Source organism: Theropithecus gelada, chromosome 12 (genome assembly GCF_003255815.1).
Source record: "Theropithecus gelada isolate Dixy chromosome 12, Tgel_1.0, whole genome shotgun sequence".
NCBI classification, from domain to species: Eukaryota; Metazoa; Chordata; class Mammalia; order Primates; family Cercopithecidae; genus Theropithecus; species Theropithecus gelada.
Window position 1 is genome coordinate 42522284 of NC_037680.1, and position 25695 is coordinate 42547978.

Here is a 25695-nt window from a genome sequence, read left to right on the forward strand (position 1 = left end):
AAAAAAAAAAGTCAGAAAATAACAGATGTTGGCAAAAAGATGGTAAAGATGTTGTAGGGAAAATGGACCCTTATACACTGCTGGTGGGAATGGAAATTATTTCAGCCACTGTGGAAAGCAGTTTGAAGATTTCTCGAAATAACTGAAAACAGAACTACCATTTGACCCAGCAATCCCAATACTAGGTATATATCCAAAGGACTAGAAATCATTCTACCAAAAAGACACATGCATGCATATATTCATTGCAGCACTATTCACAATAGCAACGGCATGCAATCAACCTAGATGTCCATTCATGGTTGACTGGATAAAGAAAATGTGGTACATATACACTGCGGAACATTACACAGCCATAAGTAAGAACAAAAGTATGTCCTTTGAAGAAACATGGGTGCTTCAGAGAAAATACCATTCAACAAAGTTTCAGTAATATTCTATGCTATTTTGTGGATAATGCACAACTTTTGTACCTTAAGGCATGGTTCAATTCTGTTTAAGAATAAATCACTTTTGAGCTGCCTACTAGATTTCAAGCCTAACTTTGGATTTGGGATATATATATATATGAGTTTCTGTTATAGAGGAGCAGGCAGTCTATTAGGCCAGACACAGTTGAATACCAATAGATTATAATATTGAGGAAGTAGGCTGGGCGCGGTGGTTCATGCCTATAATCCCAGAACTTTGGGAGACCAAGGCAGGCAGATCACCTGAGGTCAGGAGCTCAAGACCAGCCTGGCCAACATGGCAAAACCCAGTCTCTACTAAAAATACAAAAATTAGCCAGGCATGGTGGCAGGCACCTGTAGTCCCAGCTACTCGGGAGGGTGAGGCAGGAGAATCACTTGAACCTGGGAGGTGGAGGTTGCAGTGAGCTGAGTTCGTACCGCTGCACTCCAGCCTGGGTGACAAAGCAAGACTCTGTCTTAAATAAATAAATAAAGAAATAAATAAATAAATAAATAAATATTGAGGAAGTATAACAATAAGTTATCTTTGAGACACGGAAGAAGCACAGAAGAGGATATAATCAATTCTTTTGGGATACAATGAGGGGGAAAAATGTTAAGACAAGCTTCCTAAGTAAGTGAGAGCTGAAGTGGGTTTTGTAAACTAAAAGGAAATTCACCAGGTAGATAAAGGTAAAGGACTGAGGACCTATGAGGCATATAAAATTAATATGATATTTTAGTCACTTAGAAAAAAATACCATAAAGAGCACTAATAGTGTTTAAAGCCTCTACTCAGTGCCAAGAATTGCATTATGTATCAGTGAACATAACTTTAGACTTTACAATACAATGTGAAAATATATATTATTATCACTATTTTACAGATGAAGAAACAAAAGTCAGAAAAAATGTAGCTAATTAAAGTGATACTGTGTATAGCTAGAGCTGGGATATAAATACCGATTTGCCTGACTCTAGCCCTAGTTTCTTCCTATTATATCAATTTCCTGGAAATATATCTCTGCTCATGGCATAGTGCCTAACACTATGCTTATTAATATCTTTTGAATAAAAGAACCAGTGGGTGATTTGAAATAAAACTAAATTTAGTTGATTTTATTGGTGGTATGTAGAGATAATAGGAAAATAATTGAAAAGAGACATAAACAGATTTGCCAATACTTTCTAAGAAAAATTATGGAACTAGACTTTAGTCAAAATGAATGCTTTCATTGTTAGAATTCAACTTTAATCTTTGCAGAATACAAACAAACAAAATCCCATTTTCTGGAAGAAGTAACGGGGAAGAGAGAGTAAGAAAGAGATAATGATGGATAACATTGTCTAACGTTACAGCATAATCTAGGAAGGTAAGAACAGAACAGAATCCATTGAATTACCAACATAGCTGTCCCTAATCATCTCTGTGAACCTAGAGTGCTACAATATAATAATGATTGTGGTAGTTTAAAAAGTAAATGGGGCTGGGCATGGTGGCTCACATCTGTAATCCCATAACTTTGGAAGGCTGAGGCAGGTGTATTGCTTGAGCTCACAAGCTCAAGACCAGCCTGGGCAACATGGCAAGACCCCGTCCTTACAACAAATAACAAAAATTAACCAGTCATGGTGGTGCGGGAGTGTAGTTCCAGCTACTTGGAAGACTGAGGTGGGAGGATTGCTTCAGCCTGGGAAGCGGAGGGTACAGTGAGCCGAGGTGGCACCACTGTACTCCAGCCTGGGTGACAGAGCCAGACTGTCTCAAAAAAATTAAAAGAGTAAATTAAGGTGCATTTTATATATGAGACTATGAGACCGTCAAATGATATTTCTCAGCCAACAGCCTTTACAGAAATTTGTCGTTGAGTCGATTCAGCTACTTTGTGTTGCCAGTATGCTGTTGTAAGAAAGCACAGGAATGCTTGTAGAGAAGAAAATAGTTGGTATCATGGTCTTGAAAAAAGTTATTTCCTCAAGGAATAAAAATAACAAAAGAAATGAAATAATTTCTCAACTTACTTCTGATATGTTTCAAATAACCTCAGTGAAGTCCTAGGGGAAATAGCTTATATCATATGTCTTACTCCTTATGATTTTTGCTATAGAGGAAAAAGTGCGAAGTTTTCTTAATTTAATGTTTTATACATATTTGCTTGGTGTACCTGGACCTTACCTGGTGGATACTCTTTAGAAAGTGATGAACTTTTAAAATGTTTCAGATTTTAAAGAGTTTAAAAAGAATCATTCATAAAATTTTAAAAACAACTTCATCCAGGATTTCCCTTTTGCCAGAGCTGTAAGTTTAAAATGAGAGACTGAATCTGGTTATTAACAGGGTTACCACCAGGCCTGAATGTAAATCAAACCTTCGCCAATAGAAGTGAAACAGAAAGAATCAACCAACAATTTTGTGAATTACAGACCTCATACATATTAAAACTCCTACATATGCAGTTATGCTTCAATGAAACCCTTCACATTAAAATAATCATCACGTATTTGACCATATGAAAATAGTTTACATCTACCACATTTAGTTTATCTTGGCCAAAAACAATGAATCCTTAGAAAATCTACTATATGAATAACTCAATAATAATCAAAGCATTTGAATTAGAAATAGGATCAACCACACTTTTTTGAATGAATGCCTATTTATTTCTCAGTGGAAATGCTAGACCATATCCAATATTCACTAGTGAAAAGGCTATCTTCCATGAAGCCAAGTGAGAAGATGACATAAGTTAAACTTGTCCAATTCCTTTTCAGGGATAGCATCAAGAAATTAAGTCTTTACCCCTATAAACTGAAGCATTTGAAAATCAGTAATATTAACTGAGCAAAATAACTTGTGGCAACAGGAATCAGTGTGGGATACAATCAAAATACAGAAACCACATGCTAATTTAAACAGAGAAAGTTTAATATATGAAGAATTATTAAATACTGATAGGAGAGTAACTATAAAGATGTAAGAGAATCTAAAGGGTATCCTGGAGCTAAGGTAGAGGACTCGAAGAAGAATGAACTGGAAGGATTTCCCATCCCAAGGCTGGGGTCCAAACGTCATTGGGTCATTGGGAAAAGTGTGGTTGAAGTCCTCTTACTCTACAGCAGAATAGTTTGCTGGGGTGTACTGGCCAGAGCTCTGGTCTATAGTTGGGCCACAGTTGGGCAAGCAGAAACAACCCTTTAGGGCACAGGTGAGCTAAGGTTGGTGGGCGGGCCTTCAGAAGGAGTGCGGCACTGAAGTGAGGATGTGTCTATGTTGGCAGTGTGCAGTGTCTGTGTTGGGAGAACTGTGGCAAAGTGGTCACTAGGCCCTTATATAGAGGCTGTGAAGTCATCAACAGACTGCCCCATCTGGGCATGTGGCTGAGGAAAAACACCACCAGATGTCATCACAGAAGCACATTGCTAATGGTCCGTTGCTAATGGTCCACAATGCTAATGAACCAAGTAAAATCAAAACGTAGCAATAAGAACCAGGAAGAGAAGCCCCTTCCTCCTGCAGTGACCCTTCACTGCCCTCTACTGACAAAGAGTAAGGTCATGCTCACGGTCAAAGACAAACGCTTTAAGTGCCCAATACACTATTGCTGGTTAGCTACCAAACAGAGCTAAGAGGCAATACATTGGTAACTGTCATGTCTTGTACATGAATATTATTATTCATTTTTTTAAATCACAGATCATACTTTTTAACGGCTACATCATACTTTTTAACGGTTACATATATTTTATGTATATTCATCAGAAACTTACTGCTTATTATTTGCCCTTAACTACTTTTTTTTTTTTTTTTTGAGACAGAGTCTCACTCTGTTGCCGAGGCTGGAGTGCAGTGGCGCGATCTCGGCTCACTACAAGCTCCGCCTCCCGGGTTCACACCATTCTCCTGCCTCAGCCTCCCAAGTAGCTGGGACCACAGGTGCCCGCCGCCACACCTGGCTAATTTTTTGTATTTTTAGTAGAGACGGGGTTTCACTGTGTGAGCCGGGATGGTCTCGATTTCCTGACCTCATGATCCGCCCGCCTCAGCCTCCCAACTTAACTACTTTTAAAGACCAACATGGAACCAAATTTGCTGTCATATAGACTGTTGATCTCTTCATCCACTAGCACTTTTCTGAAACAAAAAGCAAGTAATCTTCAAATTCACATAAGCACTTATCTGCAACTCTGGTGTTACTTGATGACTGACTTCTACCTCCCAGTATATTTGCTTCTAAATGTGTCTTGTTTTTTGCTTTAGTCCATAAGCACCTTGAGAGTAGCATTTACCTTTGCATTCTTCACTGTATCATGCAAAGTACTTTACCCATAACAGTCGCACAATAGTTTCTGAATTAATTAATAAAATATTTGGAATAACAACACCTAAGAGTGAGAGGTTACAAAATACAATAGTTCAAAATTCAACAGTTATAAAAAAAATCGAAAGTTAAAATACAGAACATGTTACAGTATTGAACATTGTATGGTAAAATTTATGTAATTTACTGGAAAGTATGAATTTTATAGCGATGAAATATTTTTCTTAATATTTAGATATCTGACACATGGAAAGTAGCAATGGTTCTTATTCGGAATCATTCTTGAATAAATAAGAAGAGAACACAACTTGGCTAACAATTTTTATCAATTCAGCTTTGGGTGCGAAGATAATTTAATTGGGAAAGAATAATCATTTCAACAACTCCTACTAGAAAAACCAGGTATCCATATACAAAAGGAAGGATTTGAAACTGCGGATAACAATGTACAAAGATTAATTCAAAATTAATCGTACATTTAAATGTAAGAGCTGAAACTATAATTCTTTAAAAATATGAGTAATTATGGTGCACATAGATGAGGTAATAATTTCTTAGCTGCGACACCAAATGCATAAGTGGTCAAAAGAGAACATTGGTAAATTGTACTTCATAAAAAATCATTTGCACTTCACAAGACAACATCAAAAAAGTGAAGACAACCCACAGATGGAAAGAACGTATTTGCACATCATATATCTGATGAGCGATTGTATCCAGCATGTGTCTATATTTTAAAACTCTTACAAGTCAATAATAAAAAACTCCAAAGAACCTAACTATAAAAATAGGCAGAAGATTTGGGTAGATATTTGTCCAAAGAAGATAAATGACTAATCAACAAGCACATCAGATGATGCTCAACATCATTAATCATGAAGGAAATGCAAATAAAAAACCCAATGAGACATCACATCACACACACTGGAATGGCTATAATAACAATAATAAAACAGATAATCACAAGTGTTAGGAAGGATATAGAGAAACTGGAACCCTCATATCCTGTTAGTAAAATGGTACAGGCATTTGGAAATACACTGGCAGTGTCTCACAATGTTAAACATAGATTCATTATATGACCCAGTAATTTCACTCCTAGATATCTAACCAAGGTAAATGAAAACACATATCCATATGAAGACTTGTATGGACATGTTCATAGCAGCCTTATTAATAATAGCCCAAAAGTGGAAAGTACCCAAATGTCCATTAGCTGGTAAAGGGATAAACAAAATGTCATATATCCATATAAGGGAGTATGATTGGTCAATTAAAAGGAATGAATACTGAAACATGCTGTTAGGTGAATGAATCTCAAAGATATTATATGTTAAGTGAAAGAAGAAAGTTACAAAAGATGACACATTGCGTGATTCTATTCATATAAAATGTCCAGAATAAGCAAATGTACAGAGACAGCAAATAGTGATTGCTTAGGACTGGGAGTAGGAATAGACAGTGACTACAAGTGGGCATCAAGTTTCTTTTAAGCTCAATGGAAATGTTCTAAAATGAGACTGTAATGATTGCTACACAACTCTGTAAATATACAAAAAAGCACTGAACTAACAAGGAGCTAAAACTACAATGATGATCATGTAAGCAGTGATAATTATTTGATTCCCTTCTTTTTCTGTATGAATCAGAATGCCTTGATAATTTTTTATTCTTTCCTCCTCTATAGGATTTCAAGTTTAGAACTTTACAGAAATAATAACAAAAATTACAGCATTCGATTAATAAATACATCTTTTAATAATTTTCTTTTTGCCTAAAGTCAAGAATAATTGTTCATCTTAGTATGTTTATTAATTACCCTTGGTGTTATGTTGGGCATTATAATAGAGAAAAGTCTTTGTTTCAGGTTGGAATTTTTGATCCTACCCTGACTAACTAGGCACACTACTGAATTTACATTAAGATAACAGTACAGATAGATAAGAACATTGATTTCCTTAAGATCTGTAATTTGAAGCTTAAACATGGTATGCAACACATTGAGAGTCTCAAAGAAGTAACAAGTGCCATCTTTGAAAAATATTTTATGTACTTGGTGTGGTCTTATCATAAGAAGTATATACATAGATACCTGGACATATTGTACTTTGCTTTATTGTGCTTCACAGATACTGTTTTGCACAGATTGAAAGTGTGTGGCAACCCTACATCGAGCAAGTCTGTTGGTGCCATTTTTCCAACAGCGTGTGCTCACTTCATGTATTTGTGTCACATTTTGGTAATTCTTGCAATATTTCAAACTTTTTCACTATTATTATATCTGTTATGGTGACCTGTGGTCAGTAATATTTAATGTTACTTTAGTAATTGCTTGGGGATGGCAAGAACTGCACCCAAATAAGAGTGAACTTAATCGGTGTTATGCCTGCTCTGACAGCTGCACCAACATGCTGTTCCCATCTCTCTTCCTCTCCTTGGGCTTTCCAATTCCTTGAGACCCAATAATGTTGAAATTATTCCAGTCAATAACTTTACAATGTGGCTGGTGGGGAGGTGGGAATAATTAATGGGTGTAAAAGTATAATTAGATAGAGTAAGATCTAGAAATGTAGTTAAATAGAATAAGATCTAGTAACACAAAGGTTATCACAGTCAACAATAATTTATAGTATATTGAAAAATAACTGAAAGAGTATAATTGGAATGTTTGTAACACAAAGTAATGATAAATGCTTCAGGGGACACATACCCCATTTACTCTCATGTGATTATTCCATATGATATGCCTGTATCAAAACATCTCATGTAACCCATAAATGTATACACCTACTATGTAGCCATACAAATAAAAAAAAATTTTTTAATCCCTACAATTGCCTTTAAATGTTCAAGTCAAAGGAAGAATTGCGTGTTTCTCACTTTAAATCAAAAGCTAGAAATAATTAAGCTTTGTGAGGAAGACATGTTGAAAACCTAGATGGGCCAAATGCTAGACCTCATGAACCAAACAGCCAAGTTGTGAATGAAAAATAAATATTCTTAAATATTCTTGGAGGAAATTAAAAATGCTACTCTGGTGAACACAAAAAATGATGAGAAAGTAAAATGGCTTTATTGCTGATATGGAGAAATTCCGACCAAAAGATCAAACCAGCCATAATATTCCCTTGAGCCAAAGCCTAATTCAGAGCAACGTTCTAACTCCCTTCAACTCTATGAAGGCTGAGAGAGGTAAGAAAGATACAGAAGAAAAGTTTGAACTTAGCAGAGTTTGGTTTGTGAGATTTAAGGAAAGGAGCCGCCTCCATAAAATAAAAGTGCAAGGTTAAGCAGTAGGTACTGATGTAGAAGCTGCAGCAAGTTATCCAGAAGATCTAGCTAAGATCATTGATATGGTTTGGCTGTGTCCCCACCCAAATATCATCTTGAATTGTAGCTCCCATAATTCCCACATGTCATGAGAGGAACCCAGCGGGAGGTAATTGAATCATGGGGGCAGGTCCCTGTCATGCTGATCTTGTGGTAGTGAATGAGTCTCAGGAGATCTGATGGTTTTATAAAGGGGAGTCCCTCTTCACAAACTGTCTGCCTGCCACCATGTAAAACATTTCTTTGCTCCTCCTTCATCTTCCACCATGATTGTTTGAGGCCTCCCTAGCCATGTGGAACTGTAACTGCTTTCCTTTGTAAATTAGCCAGTCTCGGGTATGTCTTTATTAGTAGCATGAGAACAGACTAATACAATCTTTGATGAAGGTGACTACACTAAACAATAGATTTTCAATGTAGATGAAACAGCCTTATATTAAAAGAAGATGCCATCTAGGACTTTCATAGTTAGAGAGGAGAAGTCAATGCTTGGCTTCAAAGCTTCATAGTATAAGATCAGTCTCTTCTCAGGAGCTAATGTCACCAGTGACTTTAAGTTGAAGCCAATTTTCATTTACTAGTCAAAAAATCCTAGGGCCCTTAAGAAGTATGCTAAATCTACTCTGTGCTCTATAAGGGGAACAGCAAAGCCTGAATGGCAGCACATCTGTTTACAGCATGCTGTACTGAATGTTTTAAGCCCACTATTGAGACCTATTGCTAAAAAAAAAAAAAAAGAAAAAAAAAAAAAAGGTTCCTTTCAAAATATTACTGCTGACTGACAATGTTCCAAAGAGCTCTGATGGAGATGTACAAGGAGATTAATGATATTTTCATGCCTGATAACACAACATCCACTCTGCAGCCCATGGATTAAAGAATAATTTTTGTTTTCAAGTCTTATTATTTAAGAAATACATTTTATAAGACTATAGCTGCTATAGACAGTGATTCCTCTGATGTATCTGAGCAAAGTAAATTGAAAACCATCTGGATAAAATTCACCATTCTAGATCCCATTAAGAACATTTGTGATTCATGGGAGGAGGTAAAAATATCAACATGAACAGGAGTTTGGAAGAAATTGATTCCAACTTTCATGGATGACTTTGAGGGGTACAAGATTCAGTGGAAGAAGTAACTGTAAATGTGGCAGAAATAGCAAGAGAACTAGAATTAGAATGCAGCCTGAAGATGTGACTGAACTGCTGCAATGTCCTGATAAAACTTTAACAGAGGAAGAGTTGCTTCTTACAGATGAGCAAAGAAAGTGATTTCTTGAAATAGAATCTACTCCTGGTGAAGATGCTGAGGACATTGTTGAAATGACAAAAAAGGATTTAGAATATTACATAAATTTATATGATAAAGCAGTGGTAGGGTTTGAAGCATTGAGTCCAATTTTGAAACAAGTTCTACTGTGGGTAAAATTCTACCAAACAGCATCACATGATACAGAGAAGTCTTTTGTGAAAGGAAGATCAATCAGTGTGGCAAAATTCATTGTTGTTTTATTGTAAGAAACTGTCACAGTCATCTCAACCTTCAGCAACTACCACCCTGATCAGTCAGCATCCAACAACATTAAGGCAAGACTCTCCACCAGCAAAAAGATTATATGACTTGCTGAAGGCTCAGATGATTGTTAGCATTTTTTAGCAATAAAGTATTTATAAATTAAGGTATGTACTTTTTTTTCAACATAATACTATCACATACCTAATAGACTATAGTCTGGTGTAAACATAACTTCTATATGCTCTGGGAAATCAAAAACCTTGTGTGACTCACTTTATTGCAATATTGGCTTTTTTGTGGTGGTCTAGAACGAAACCTGTAATATCTCTGAGGTGTGCCTGTATTTGGTCTTAGTCCTTGCTGCCTGGCACAGAGCTCCTACAACCCTTGCTATTTCCTGATTGATATGGGTGATAGCAGCATCTTTCTTATATTTGGCCTTAGTTCCAGTTTCTGACATAAGAGCTTCTATAATCTTTGGAATCTCTGGAGTGTCTTTTTTATGCTAATTAGATGACAAGTAGCTGAGGGCCCCTACATGGCTTCAGGATTGAGGCTAGTCACTAGAAAGACCCCCATCTGCAAGGGAAGGGCTAGGGGCTGAAGATGAAGATAATCACCAATGGCCAATGATTCAATCAATTATGCCTACATAATGAGATCTCCATAAAAACTCTAAATTATGGGGTTTGGATAGCTTGTCCTACCCTATACTTTCTGCTGTGTGTCTCTTCCAGGCTGTTCCTTTATAATAAACTGGAAATAGTAAACTCTTAAATTCTGTGAGCTGTTGTAGCACATTATTGAACTGGAGGATTTAGAGCTGGTCAGTCAGAAGTTCCAGAGGCCTGGGTCTTGCAACTGATGTTTGAAGTGGGGCAGTTTTGTGAGACTGAGCCATTGACTTATGGTATCTGAGGATAATGCCAAGTTATTCTTGAACTGAATTGTAGGACACTCACCTGGCTGTCAGACAATTGATTGGTGAGGGAAACAAAAACAAAACAACCCACACATGTGATGTCAGAAGTGGTGTGGTTAAAACAGTAGTACTTGGCTTTTTTTAAAATTTAGAATCTAAGTACTTAAGAGTAGATATCTTGGCACCTAGTATTAAATATACTAGGTTCTCAATACATATTTGTTAAATGAATGACTCGTAAATGAAAAAAGAATGAGACAATTATTTCTTTTCTGACCAACTTCCTGACTGTTTTACTCTAAGGCCCAATAAATATGAATATTACCATAATAGCTAAAAGAATCCTATTGATTCAAATGTTTCCTCTCATTCATCTTTTAGCTTGAGCAACCGATATATATATATATATATATATATATAAAAATCATAAATATAAAATAAAATAATAGGTTTGCTATAATTTTAAACAGCTACTTTTAAAGTTTTGAAATTGTAGATTATCGTCTGAGAATTAGATGCATACACCAAGGTTATTGCTAGAGGGTAAGAATTACTACACTTTAAGATAAAACACAATGGAGACTTGGAAGGGTAGTAGGTGCAAGGCGGGTGGATGATAGGAGGTTGCTTGGCAGATGTAACGCACATTGCTCCAGTGATGGATGCACTGAAGGCCCTAACTTCACCAAAATGCAATATATCAATGTAGCAAAATTGCACTTGTACCCTACAAATATACAAAATTTTTAAAATTGATAAAATAATAATTAAAATTGTTTTTCACACTCTAATGTTACCTTGGTTTGAGATATAATGTGATCCTTGGATCTCAGGGAGGATATTAATAATTCTCTTTCTTAGATAATAAAAAACCTGTAACTATTCATATTTGAAAAATGAACTAGAACTTTAAAACTGTTACCACTCCCTTACCTTCCTTCCAGCTATCATATTACTTGTATGCTCATCAAAGACAGATTTTAATGTATATTTTAAATTTCTTAAAATGTTTGTATCAAGAACTCTGAGAAGAAAGTTGTTTTCTGCTGGAAAGTGGTAGAAAAATCAGAAATTAGTTAAACAATGCAATGGTTTTCAGAGAGTTGTTCAATGTTAATATATAAATTATTTTGTCCCTGTTTCTGAAAGCAGGAAAACATCTGAGAATATTAAAGAACTAGTCCAAATGGGTTCATTTTGAACAAATGATGAGAGAAGGAGAGAGTGAATGAAAGTAGTGAGCCAAGCTCTTTGTGTGATTTCTACTCCCACTGAGGACCAGAAAGGAGAATGAAAAAGAAAGAGAACAAGCCCAATGCAAGAAATCATGCACTGGAATTGTTTCCTTCAGATTTAAGTGTTAGTTGACTCTATCTTGTGTGTACTACATGGACTATGTTGGCCTTCTGTTTTCCTTAATCGAGAAAACCCTAAGTTTTGGGCTCTGTTTATACAACAGATGATCTTTTGGCTATTAATAAAAATGTAAAATGCTTGGTATTTTTAATGTGTTATTTAAATTTACTTCAAAAGTAATGATCCAACTAAAATGAAACAAAATTTCCATGATTATCAGAGTAATTAAATAAATGTCAAACTCTACAAGGAAATATAATGAAGCCATTAAAATTATACTTTTGAATTATTCTGATGGCATTAAAAAATATTTCGGATGTAATACGTGCTACAAAATTGAAAACACCATAGGAATCCCATTATTCAAACAAGAAGAGAAATGGTTTTGAGCAAAATATTAACATATTAGAAGCAATATTTCATTATTGTGGGAAAAATCACATAGATTATGAGAGCACAAATACTATTTTCTTCTTTATGCTTTTCTAAATATTCTGTTTTCTATAATATCATTAATGCATTCCATAACTATAAAATATAGTACTTGAATAATTTTCTAATAATTAGACTCAAGTAAAGACCAAAGAATGCCTCAAAATGAGCTAGGCTCGGTGGCTCATGCCTATAACTTTGGAAGGCTGAAGCAGGTTGATCACCTGAGGTCAGGAGTTCGAGACTAGTCTGATCAACATGATGAAACCCCATCTCTACTAAAAATACAAAAAATTAGCCAGCATGGTGGCACATGCTTGTAGTCCCAGCTACCTGGGGGGCTGAGACAGGAGAATTGCTTGAACCCAGGAGGTGGAGGTTGCAGTGAGCCGAGATCGCTTCATTGCACTCCATCAGCCTGGGCAACAAGAGTGAAACTCCATCTAAAACAACAACAAAAAAGAATACCTCAAAATGATAAAAGGAGAAGTAATCAAATTTATCAGACATTGAATAAGTAAAAACGGCTAAAGGTAATAATTTGAAGAAAAAATGCGTTCAGAATTACTTTGAAAAGCAGTGCTTAATCATAGTATATATAAGTAGTTCAATACTCCTAGAATATATGAGTTTAGAATAGGAGTTTGGGATTTGCATAAGAAATAAAAGAATTATTTAAATTATTATATGCTTCAAGTATATTTTTACAAAAATAGTATTTGCAAAACCATCCCATAAAATTTAAAACTGTCAGGTATTAACATTAAAGGTTAACCCTAAAAATGTTTTTGTTTTGTTTCATTTTCATTTAACAATTTCTATTGAGAACCTAGACACCAAAAATTGACGTAAGCAGTGGTAATGAGACTTAGTCATATCAGACAATACGCTGCACCATATTGCAAAGAAGGTACAGTATAGCTGAGGAAGACAGGGGCATAAACACAATAAAGTGCAGTGGGAGAGATGATAGAAGTCTGTCTATATGGGACCTAGGCACAACACAAAAGGAAATTAATTATACTTGGGGAAGAAGAGGTCGTGGCTATTCACCAAAAAAAGAAGCAGTAGCAAAGGCCTAGAGACAGAAACAGCTTTAGGTCTTCACAGAAATGCAATTAGTTCTTCCTGAAGGACTAATGGTAAGGTAGATCGACCATGGGGTAAGAAATAAACCTGGACAGTTCATGGAAGACAGCCATGCTGAATAACTGAATAGCTTTTACTGCAGGATATAACTTACAGTCTTAAAAAGTAGAGATTTGGCCCACATGTTTGAAAGGTCACTGGTGGTAGTATGGAGATCAGGTTCTAATTGGGGGAAGGGAGTGATTGAACATTTAGAAAAAGATCAATAGAAACTTCTTACATTGGTTTAGGTGAGGAAAGATGAAAGTCCTAACAAGAGTATTAGAACATTTATATATTATAATCCTCTGATTTGCTTTGCAACAATTTTTACTCACTTTTCACAGAACTTACTGAACTAAACTGATATGTGCAGCTCGTATTATGGTAATGAAAAATGTACTAACTTGTGTAATGTGACAAATATTTTCTCTATCATGCACAATTCTAGGGGACTCAATTATCTGTATTATAATAATCTCAACTAATAGAGTGCAACACACATAATCTGAATAATTTATCAGATAATCTGACAATTCATCAGATTCAGTGTCCCAGAATCTGATGAATTGTCAAATTCATCCTCGTCATCGTTTTTTTATCTCAGGACTCCTTTTGATTGTTAATATTATTGAGGAAACAAAAAATTCTTTTTTAAAATGAGTTCAATGTATTGCCATTTACCATATTAGAAAGTAGAAAAATCACAAGCACATCAATTAATAAATTTATAAATTGTAATCATAAATCACATGTCAACAAAATAAATTTCAAGTGAAAATAACCATATTTCTAAAAGAAAAAGATCTAATGAGATGAGTACTTGGCTAAGTTATGCAGGTCCTCAAAATATTGGAAGATTTCATTATTCATCTGTTAATATTACCACTAATCACATCAGAAACCCTTTAAGTTTTGAGAAACTGTTGAGCTAATGGTGGCAGATACTTCTTTTCTTTCTTTCTTTCTTTCTTTTTTTTTGAGACAGAGTCTTGCTGTCTCCCAGGCTGGAGCGCAGTGGCGCGATCTCTGCTCACTGCAAGCTCCACCTCCTGGGTTCACGCCATTCTCCTGCCTCAGCCTCCCGAGTAGCTGGGACTACAGGTGACTGCTACTATACCCGGCTAATTTTTTGTATGTTTAGTAGAGACGGGGTTTCACTGTGTTAGCCAGGATGGTCTCAATCTCCTGACTTCGTGATCCGCCCGCCTCGGCCTCCCAAAGTGCTGGGATTACAGGCGTGAGCCACCGCGCCCGGCAGACATCTTTTTCAAAATAATAATTTTATCTTGAAAGGCCAAATTTTGTCACTGACAACAAATATTGTCAAATGTATTTTTTAAATGACAGTCTCCATTTATTTTCAAAAATTTGTCCTTTCAATATCTGTTTGAATAATCACAGTTTGTCTCTTAGTCATTTTATCAAGTAAAAACAGTATTCTACGGAAGTACAGCTAGTTTAGCTTGCAACTCAAACAACTACACAAGTGCTTTACCTTGAGACAGCCAGCATCATAGTTGATATACAGCAGATGTTCTGCATGTATACTTTCCATTTCTTCATGTGTACTGAATTTTAAAAATATGTGTACTTAATGGTATCGATTAAATAAAATTAATTTTTAATGTTTCGTCAAAGGCATTCCTTTAGTGCAACTGGCTTTAATTTTATTCGTTTATTTACTTATTTTTACTGGGAATGAATTACAGTGAAGAATCCAATGGCAGTACAGTTTGTTGTCACTTAAGGCTAGGGGTTTCATTGTTCTTCCAAATGTCAACACAGTGAAAAAGGCAAATAATGTTTTTGTATCATTATGAAAATAGTTTGGAACTGATGAATCATTTAAAAAGTCTCAAGGGAATGCAAGAGCATCTGTGGACCACATTTTGAACATAACTGCTAAAATCACATTAAAAATTTTTTGGCCAGGCGCGGAGGTTCACGCCTGTGATCCCAGCACTTTGGGAGGCCAAGGCAGGCGGATCACAAGATCAGGAATTCAAGACCAGCCTGGCCAACATGGTGAAACCCCGTCTCTACCAAAAATACAAAAATTAGCTGGGTGTGGTGTTGTGTGCCTGTAATCCCAGCTACTCAGGAGGCTGAGGCAGGAGAATCGCTTGAACCCAGGAGGCGGAGATTGCAGTGAGCTGAGATCGTACCATTGCACTCCAGCCTGGGCAGCATCTATGTGCATCAAAGACTATGAACATTCTGAGAACATGACTGTGAAAAATTTTTTTTATAGTTACTGAATGAAATCAGCAGAATATGCAAAAACAGAGTAAAACAAAATGCCTAGGAATGAAAAAAAAAAAAGAGAGAGAAAGTCAGGAAGAGTAAGATAAAGTTTGGTCCCAGAGAAGATATAGTCAAGATTGTACTTTTTGCTATTCCACAGAGATTTCACGGAGAAAAATCACACTCCTATTTTCTTTTCCTTTGCTTACTGATTTCTATTTAACTTCTTTTTTTTTTTTTTTTCTTTTTTGAGACAGTGTCTCACTCTGTTGCCCAGGCAGGAGTGCAGTGGCTAGATTCTTCTTAAGTATGCTCAAACTTCCTTTTTGGAATGTGTTCCAAAGGCATTCTTGCCTCCATTTGTACAAGTTCATTGACCCTTTAAAGGCCTTAAATATTATTGTGCAACCTAACAGACTCCTGAAATCACCTGAAACCTGAAACGGGAAGGCCCAGGTGGCACTGAAATGATGGTATTCTAGACCTGACACCAGTCTACCTTCTCCTTGGTTTTGTCCCAACACACTGACATACATAGCCCAAAATACTACTGGCCTTTTTAAGTGGCATATCACATTCCAGGGTAATATCAAAACTGCTGCCTGGTAGCATTTGTGAAGTCTCAAAGTAACTCTTTCCAGGATTTTCAAATCCACTGAATTTCTTAGATTGAAATATGTACGTGACAGAATTCTCTTAGCTTTCTTTCCTCTATGAATATGTAATTGGAAACTCTGAGGTCTGGTTTCTCATCTTTATTGGATTTTTTTCTTTAATCTTAAAATTATGAATATTTGCTTTACAATAATCTAGATAAGGAGTCCCCCACCTTTTTGGCACCAGGGACCAGTTTTGTGGAAGCCAATTGTTCCACGGACATTGTGGGGAGTGGGGGCTGGCATTAGAATCTCATAAGGAGCGCACAACCTACATCCCGTGCATGCACAGTTCACAAGAGGGTTGTGCTCCTATGAGAATCTAATGCCTCTGCTGATCTGACAGGAGGCAGAGCTCAGGCTGTAATGCTCCCTGGCCTACTGCTCACCTCCTGCTGTGCGACCCAGTTCCTAACAGGCCAGGGACCAGTACTGGTCCATGGCCCAGGGTTTGGGGACCCCTGATCTGATGTTACTAAGTTACATCATTAATAATCTGTTTCTCTTCACACAGATTTCTTTCCTCACATCTTCAACACAAATAATTTCACATCTCCAAATGCAGCATTCCCTAATAATTACCCTTCTTACTCCATTCTGCCACCTCTGGCTCATTTTCACTTGCTATTCCGTTTGATAATCTAGTAACTTCATTTTGCCAACTTGGTGAATTTGGTTCTAAGTAGTTTAAAAATTTAAGGACATACTATGTCAGTATTTACAGATGCTTCTTATTTATTCTTCAATATTCTCAAATGTTCAATTTGAGGTCAAGTTTTGCTAAAACAACCCATTGCAAACAGTAGATGTTTTATAAATATAAGATAAATTTCTCAAAATTTATGCTGAGTTCTGAAGAGAAAACTTAGGTTACCAAGTAACATGATTTTCAGAACACCACCAATTTGCTATTTCAAGTCTAACTTTATATTAGACTGATTCTCAAAGCTTTTCCATTGTTACAAAATTTTCAAAATACTGTACTTTTATTATACAAGGTTTGTGGCCTAATTTTATTAATATTCCAAAAGATAAAATATTCAAACATTCAATTGTTTCATTGGTAATTTAAATTACATTTACTATTTTGATTTAAGATACAATGAGTATCTTTGCATGAAATAGATTTACTAAATTCTATTTGAAAACTAATGTACACTAACTTTTATTCTAGTTTTTAAGGTAAAATATGTTTATTTTGGACATTTTTTTAAGAAAACATACCAAAACAATACCAAATTGTTTGGTAAGAAACAATGCCCTGGAATCCATCATTCTTAGCAAACTATCACAAGAACAGAAAACCAAACACCGCATGTTCTCACTCATAGGTAGGAACTGAACAATGAGATCACTTGGACTCAGGAAGGGGAACATCACACACCGGGGCCTATCATGGGGAGGGGGGAGGGGGGAGGGATTGCATTGGGAGTTATACCTGATGTAAATGACGAGTTGATGGGTGCAGCACACCAACAAGGCACAAGTATACATATGTAACAAACCTGCACGTTATGCACATGTACCCTACAACTTACAGTATAATAATAATAAATAAATTAAAAAAAAAAAAGAAACAATGCCAAAGAAACAATACCAATGCATGAGAAAAAATAAATTATTAACAATAATAATTTTGTTGTGTAAAATTCTGAGTTATTTCATCATCTTTATTAATTTATATTTTCCTTTTTCCTTCATGCATTACTTTTGCTTTATGTATTACTTTTGTCATAAGAAAAATAAGATGTAACATTCTATTAAAAATTTTTTTTGTTTTATGCACTTTATGTTCCTTTTTTATGTACTTTATGTTCCTTTTCCTTTATGTATTACTTTTGTTATAAGAAAAAATAAGATGTAATATTCTATTTTTTAAAACAAAAACTTTATAAAGAAGAAAACAGAAATCCTAATTCTATAAGCCAGAGATAACTGTTATATTATCTGCAGGGCTTTCCCTAGGCAAAACCTGTTTGTTTTTTTCCGTAATTGGGGCCATTTTAGATATATATGTTTGTATGGTACTTTCAATACATCGTTATATCCTGGGCAATTTTACATAGAATTAAATATTCCTTGAAATATTATGTTTAAAGGCACTATAATATTTCATCATTTGCATAGACTATGATTTATTTAACCATTCTTTCAACCTTCCAACATTGTGTATATAGGCTATTTTCTTTTTTCTTTTCCTTTTTGAGAGAGAGTCTTGCTCTGTCATCCAGGCGCCAGGTCGGAGTGCAGTGGCATGATCTCGGCTCACTGCAACCTCTGCCTCCTGGGTTCAAGTGATTCTCCTGGCTCAGCCTCCTGAGTAGCTGGGACTACAGGTGCATACCACCATGCCTGGCTAATTTTTTTGTATTTTTAGTAGAGATGGGGTTTCACCATGTTGGCCAGGCTGGTCCCAAACTCCTGACCTCAGGTGATCCGCCCACCTCGGCCTTCCAAAGTGCTGGAATTACAGGTTTGAGTCACTGTATCTGGCCTATGTAAACTGTTGTTAATCTCTTCAATTTTGTTTGGGTTGAATTAGTTTTCCTACATAGGGATAGTCTGGTAGAAATGTCAGTCAAGGAACTGTTAGTTAAGTTGACTCTGAACTAAAAGGATCAGATTCATGACCGGAACTTGACCAACCGGATGTTTACTTCCTGGAATTTTGGTGTTGAACATGAATGTCAGGGAAAAAACAAAAAGAGCCTGAGAGCAGTTGACTGATTCATTCTAGATTACAGTACTTTACAGAAACCACCAAAAAGTCCACCAACTGGGCTATCTGCTCTTACAGTTTTCTCTGCTCCTGGCATTTTTCAGTCTAGATTGTAACTACCCCTTAACTCTGTGAACTGTAATATCTTTTGAAGACATTGCTTTTATACTTAAATTAACCTGAGTCAGTTTTAGTTACTTATTGTAATGCTTTAATTTTTTTTTTTTACCAATTCCCCATAAATTCCTAATTTTATATCCTTTTCTGTCACTTTCTTTATTGAAATAAGTGAGCATCTTAATTATTATCACAGATCATGAATGTAAATGTGACATTATAGGCCCAGCAGTGGAATCAATGTCACCATCATTATACTTCTGCCCCCACTTTGTTAGTCATCATGCCTGTAATTACAAACCCAATTAATTGCTTTTATTAGAATCTTAACACATACACAGATAACTCGTTATTATCCAGTAGGAGGAGGGTATGAATAATGAAAATCCATCATTTATAAAATAACCACAACAGTTTCATCAACAACAAAAAACATATCAATTTAACCTTCTTTGCTTATGATTTTAGTAGTTATAAGTATTGCCAAAGACAACTGTTAGGGGCTGAATTGTATCCTCCCCAAATCCATATGTTGGAGTCCCAAACTCCTGTACCTCAGAATGTGACTGTGTTAGGAGTTAGAGCCTTTGAAGAGGTGGTTCAGTGAAATGAGGCCTTTAGGGTGAACCACAAACCAATCTGACTGGTGTCCTTAAAAGAAGATGAAATTTAGACACAAAAGAGACACCAGGAATGTACATGCACAGAGGAAGAGCCAGTCATCAGCATGCCAAGGAGATGGGCTTTAGAAGACCCCAAACTTCCCAACACCTTGTTCTTGGACTTTGAGCCTCCAGAATGATGATAAATATTGTTATTTAAGCCACCCAGTCTGTGATACTTTGTCATGGTAGCCTAAGTTGACTAATACAAAAACCAACCCTATTTGAATGGCACACCTCTATCTCAAGTTCAGTAGTTTCCCCAGTGGTATCTGTGAAACAAAAGCACACTAGCAACATACATTACAAAGAACAAGGATAATATTTGTATAACTTTGGGGAAGCATGTGCGATACAGTAAATATGTTTCTTTGAAATAAATAGTAACCTTTCCTTGGAAATGTTTGCTCATTACTGAGCTGTGTATCATTATCTCCTTAGATTTTCAGTGTAGTCACAAATGAATATGTTTCCAATAATAAGAAGAAACATTTTGTCCTGAAGTTAGATCAAAAATGTGTTTAATAGTTAAGGGTATATAGACCAGTTTTCTGATTCTTTAAAGTTATATGAATTCTCAAGAATAAAGTATCTCACTGACCTTTTCTTAAAAGATGTATCCCTAGCACCCAGTGTAAGAAATAATTGATGCTAAAATCATAAACGCATGGACAACAATGTTAATAAGACAATTCACTGGGGAACAAATTGTCTTTTCAACAAATGGTACTGGGACAACTAGATATGAAAAAACAAAAGAGTAATGCTGAACCCCTACCTCACATTATACACAAAAAGTTGACTCAGAATGAACCCTAGATCTATTTTTTTTAAGAGCTAAAATTATACAACTAGTTGAAAAATAATAGGAGTAAATTTTTATGACCTCCAGTTAGGCAATGGTTTCTTTTACATGAGACTAAAAGCACAAGTGACAAAAGAAAAAAATTAGAGTAGATTCTTCATCAAAATTAAATCAAAGTTTGTAGGTAGAACACCAAAGGAGAAACAGGCAATATGAGAAGCAAAGATTTTTGACCATTTACAGAGAAAAGCTAAAACAACAGGCTGATTCTAAGTTAGGAGAGAAGCAAATTCACATTTTCTAGAAAAGAACTACAGTGTCCATAGGTAACTGAGAATAAGGAGAAGCAAATAGTGAAAAAAATATAAAAAGATAACCACTGAAATGTGAATTTTGAAGGAATAAAAATATAACAACAAAAGTATTAACATAGATGAAAATGAAAGTTGATGTTTATAAAATTATTTTGAAATCACATTCCTACTCATTCATTTGCAAGAAATAAAAAAGAGTTGTTCAAATCCCTCTGAGCAGCTCCTGTGTCCTGGCCACTATAGGGGTGTAAACACTGCTTTTCATCCTAGTGTCTCTTTCTTGCCTGCACCTGGTCAGTTTATCATTTCTGGAGGAAGAAAAACTGACTAGGTGACTGTATCATTCTAACCAATGATCTCAGTCAAACAATTTTTTTTCATCAAATAGTACCTTTTCAACATTTTTCAATTTTTAAAATAGTTTTTAGACTAGTCAAGAGCAATAGTGAGAAGAGGGGAAAGAGTAGAACAAGGAGTTTGATCTGTAACTGACTGTGAACAATCAACTGAGATAACTCACTACCTTTGGACCAGTCCTTTTCAACACTTTTGAGGCAATTTTTTTGCATTCTAGGAACAGCAGCACTTTTTCAGAGAACTTTACAAACTGTCAAAACTTTTTTTGTGAAAATGATTGATTTATGTTTTTTTAAAACCTAATAACTTGTTAATATTAAATGTTTTAAATGTATTTGACATAACTCTTTGATTTGTTTTTTATAAAAGTCGGGGGCAATTAGACCCCTAAGCCCAGTCTCTGAGATTGCATAGATTTGGATGGACACCTCGATGGTGCTATTTCTGTTCATTTCTTCTACTTTCAGGATCACTCACAAGGTTTGTGCCACTCTTCATACCTGTGAGGCACTTCACCCTTTAGGAACTTTGATTCACTCCATTGTTGGCCTCATTCAGATTTCTGCTTAAAAAAATACTTTCTCCACCTCTTTCATTATTTTCTCTTTGCATACCCCTCTCATCCTCACTATCTCTTTTTCTTGCATTATTTTTCTTCAAAGAACTTACATTTACTGACATTTCTTTGCACATTGATTTGCCTACTGTCTAACTCTGTCACCAGACTGAAAGCTGCATGTGGGTAGGAATTTTGTTTTATTTACCACATTTCCACACCTAGAACATAGACCCTTCTATCTTCTATTGTACTGGAGAACTTTTTATTTATTTATTTATTTATTTATTTATTTATTTATTTATTTATTTAACAAATAGCCGGGTGTGATGGCTCACTCCTGTAATCCCAGCACTTTGGGAGGCTGAGGCAGGCAGAACACTTGAGGTCAGGAGATTGAGACTAGCCTGGCCAACATAGTGAAACCCCCTCTGTACAAAATACCAAAATTAGCCGGGTGTGGTGGTGCTGACCTGTAGTCCCAGCTACTCGGGAGGCTGAGGCAGGAGAATCACTTCAACCCGGGAGGCAGAAATTGCAGTGAGCCAAGATCGTGCCACTGCACTCCAGCCTGGGCGACAGAGTGAGACTCTGTCTCAAAACAACAACAAAGAAACAAACAAAAAAATGGAGTGGATTTGGGTAATCATTCTAAACCAAACTTTCTGGAATTCTGACATGTCAGAAAGCAGATAAATTATAGCTCGCATGCACGACTGCACCCAACTCGATTCCTGACTCTCCTGGCTAAGCTGTAGCTGTAGCATCACATGGATGATGAACAAATGTCAAGAACACAGATGCCACGGCCACGGTGTGGCAAGACTGCTTGGATTCTGCCACTTACTAACTGCATAACCCAGCAAGTTAATTGAACTTCACTGTGCCTTGGTTTTCTCACCTATAAAATTAACAATAGTACCTACCTCATAGGATTAAATGAGATCATATTTGCAAAGTACTGCTTAGGATAGTGGCTGGCACAGAGTAAATGCTATACATTTTTGATAAATAAAACAATTAATAAATGGAAATCTAGGAATGTGAACAAAATTTAAAAGTTGGAAAAGCAAACTTTGGGGCAGCTTGGGGAATTTTGTCGTAACTTCTTTTTCTGATCACAAGTGCAATGAGAATAAATTTCTCCCCACCCTACCCTAAACTAACGCAATCTAAATTGAGCTGGGGAGCAAGCTTCATTCACTAATTAGAATTTCAAAGGGAAGTGATAACCTCACAGAGCACAGCCCCAATGACCCTGAGCGTGACTATATAGGACCTTCAATTGCTGATTCTCTCCCCACCCTTCTCTGGGATCTGTTTCTCCCACCATCCCCATTCTGAGGTAGCTGGAAGAGAGTAGGCTTTGTACTCTTTGGCAAGTACAGGGAGAAAGTAGTAGGTTCAGCCTCTCCAACTGCCCAAGGAGAAAGCAATACCTTTCAAGGTCCCCAGGCTAAATTTTGGAGGGATGCTTTTGTGTGTCACTGTCAGACTCACACCAACATAAACCCTTGAGAAATGCCTGGTTGATGACATCCTAGAGGTAACACCAAGCAAGCCCCAGATTTTCCCTTCTTCGTCAGCAGTTCCCAGATGAAGTGCTCTTGTGTTTACCCTCTCTGAATCTCTGGATTCCCTGATAGTACCCTCTAAACAAGGAACTAGAATGTTTCTTACTGGATTCCTCTGCTGGTGGTGACAGAGTTTACCTTAGGTCTCTAGTGGGCCTGGTTGCCCCTGGTATCTCTGGTTGGTACAGCAGAATCCTAACTGAGCTCCTCAGTGCCTTCTTGAATACTGTATAATTAATTAGGCCTCCAATTGTGCCCCCCTTGCCCCAACCCATAGATGGACAATCCCTCCTGCCTTGTCTTAAAGAGAAATTACCATAATAAATGAGTCTCCAGACAGCACATTTCCCAGCAAGAGGGGGCATGTAAATCAAGTCTATTCGTATTGGCAGCAAAATCCAATGTGTTATTTTTACCAGTATGAGCACTCTGGGTATCCTGGCCTCCTATATAGATATTTGAAACAAAACAGACAAACAATGTGAAGGGAGGAGGAAAAAAAAGCCACACAAATTAGTTATAGTGAGTTTAATGAAAACTAATTCCATTGCTGGGTTCATGTAATATAACCAGCCACTTGTGCTCTGTTCTAGTGGTTTACAATGTTACCTCACCCTCTCCAAGAAATTGGTTTCCCGTAAATCTCTGTGGCCATTCATTCCTGTCTACACATTATGTTCCTAAAATAGATGCCAGCTAAAAATCTCTTCCAGGAGCTTTGTGAAGGAAGGCCTAAATTGCACAACTCCTCCTAGAAGAGAGATGTGATTTTGTAATTGCTTCATAGCAATTACAAAAGCAACAATCATAAAAGAGTTTTAAAGGAGTTTTTCACTACAGTTATTCTCCTGAAATGCACAGCTGAGGGAAAGAAAAGTGTCAGACGCGCTGGGAACGTGCGGAAGCTCCTGGTTGCATCACCCTGGCGTGCCAGGTATTGCAGCAAATAGGAAAGGTAAGCTACCCACTTCTCTGGGCAGGAGAAACTAAAGCAGGAATCACCAACCTCAGCATGGAATTTTCCTATTTCTGTCTGGCCACATCCTCTTGGGATGATTTAAAGTGCTTTTTGGAGAAATATGTTCTGTTACTACACTAGCGCATCAGAAATACCACGTGAACCTGCAAATCCATAGAAAAAGAAGCCACATTTCATAGGTGTGATAGCAACAGCACTTGGCAATTTGCAAGTTTGCTACTGCACTCAGAAATATTTAGTCACATGCACATATTGACAGTGATGTACCCTGCCTTGACTTAATTGTTGCATTGGACAGGTGAAAGGCACCTACCCACCACTCCAGACCGATTTGTTAACAATCGCCAGTGAGTAATCAAGGAGAACAAAAAGAAATGAGAAGTAAATGCAGCAAGTGGGTCGGGTCTTTAAACACATACCTCAAACAGGTAGGAGTCAGGGAATCCATGATAGCAAAGACGTTTGGACAAGCCTCACCTCCACCCAGAAATAATTCTTGTGCTGTTCTGAAAAGCAAGACGGTTCACACTAGGAACGGAGCAGTATCTGCAGTATCATTGCTGATTGTGACCTCTGTCTAAGTAAAAGTAAGTCAATGTTTCCTATTTGGCATTGCATGGAAAAAGGGGACTCTTTACCACTTCCCTCAAGCTCCTTTTCTAGTGTGGCTCAATAGGAGTTGGGGGGAAAATCATTGCCCCCTCCTTGTCCAACGCATGAGGCATTTCTTCTCAAAAGCCCAGCCTCAGCCTCAGGAAGCTGAATACCCCTGCAATGCTAGGCTTCGGCAGCAGCCCCGCTGCCTTCTTTCTTCCTGTGGAGTTAAAACTGAGATCTAATTTTTGCTCCGTCCTTAAGAACAATATGACCTCTATCCACAGCCAGCTAGTCCACTTCCAAAGCACCAGTGAAGGAGGGGGCTTCAATAGGATCAAAAGAGACCTTGAACAGGATAAAGGCAAGCAAAGGCAAGAACTGGCCAGATGCCAAGCTATTTCAGGCCAAAGAATCCCATCTTCTATCAAAATGCTGAACTGCAAAACAAACCTGATTTCAGTTCATGGAAGGTTGAGAGAGGAGGGGGAAGGGGAGGGGAGGAGAAGAGGAGGAGAGGGAGGAGGGGGACAGTTGGTCTGAATATACATACAAAAATGGACTTCCTGCTCTGCCCAAACTGAATTTCCATGCACTCTTTTTCCAAAGGAAGGATTGGAATTAATAAACTTAAAATCAAGATGAAACCATTAGATGG

General features: G+C 36.8%; 1 protein-coding gene across 15 annotated transcripts in view; it reads right to left on the minus strand.

The window, feature by feature from the left end:
* Positions 1-25695, minus strand: part of SCN1A (sodium voltage-gated channel alpha subunit 1) — a 164500-nt gene that overhangs the window by 116707 nt on the left and 22098 nt on the right. For 2 of the 15 annotated variants that reach the window (XM_025404177.1, XM_025404174.1), the window contains exon 2: positions 24863-24949. The exons of the other annotated variants lie outside the window; for them this stretch is intronic. The gene's annotated coding sequence lies outside the window, so the exon portion shown is untranslated. The remainder of the gene's footprint in view (positions 1-24862; positions 24950-25695) is intronic. 15 annotated transcript variants of the gene reach the window in all.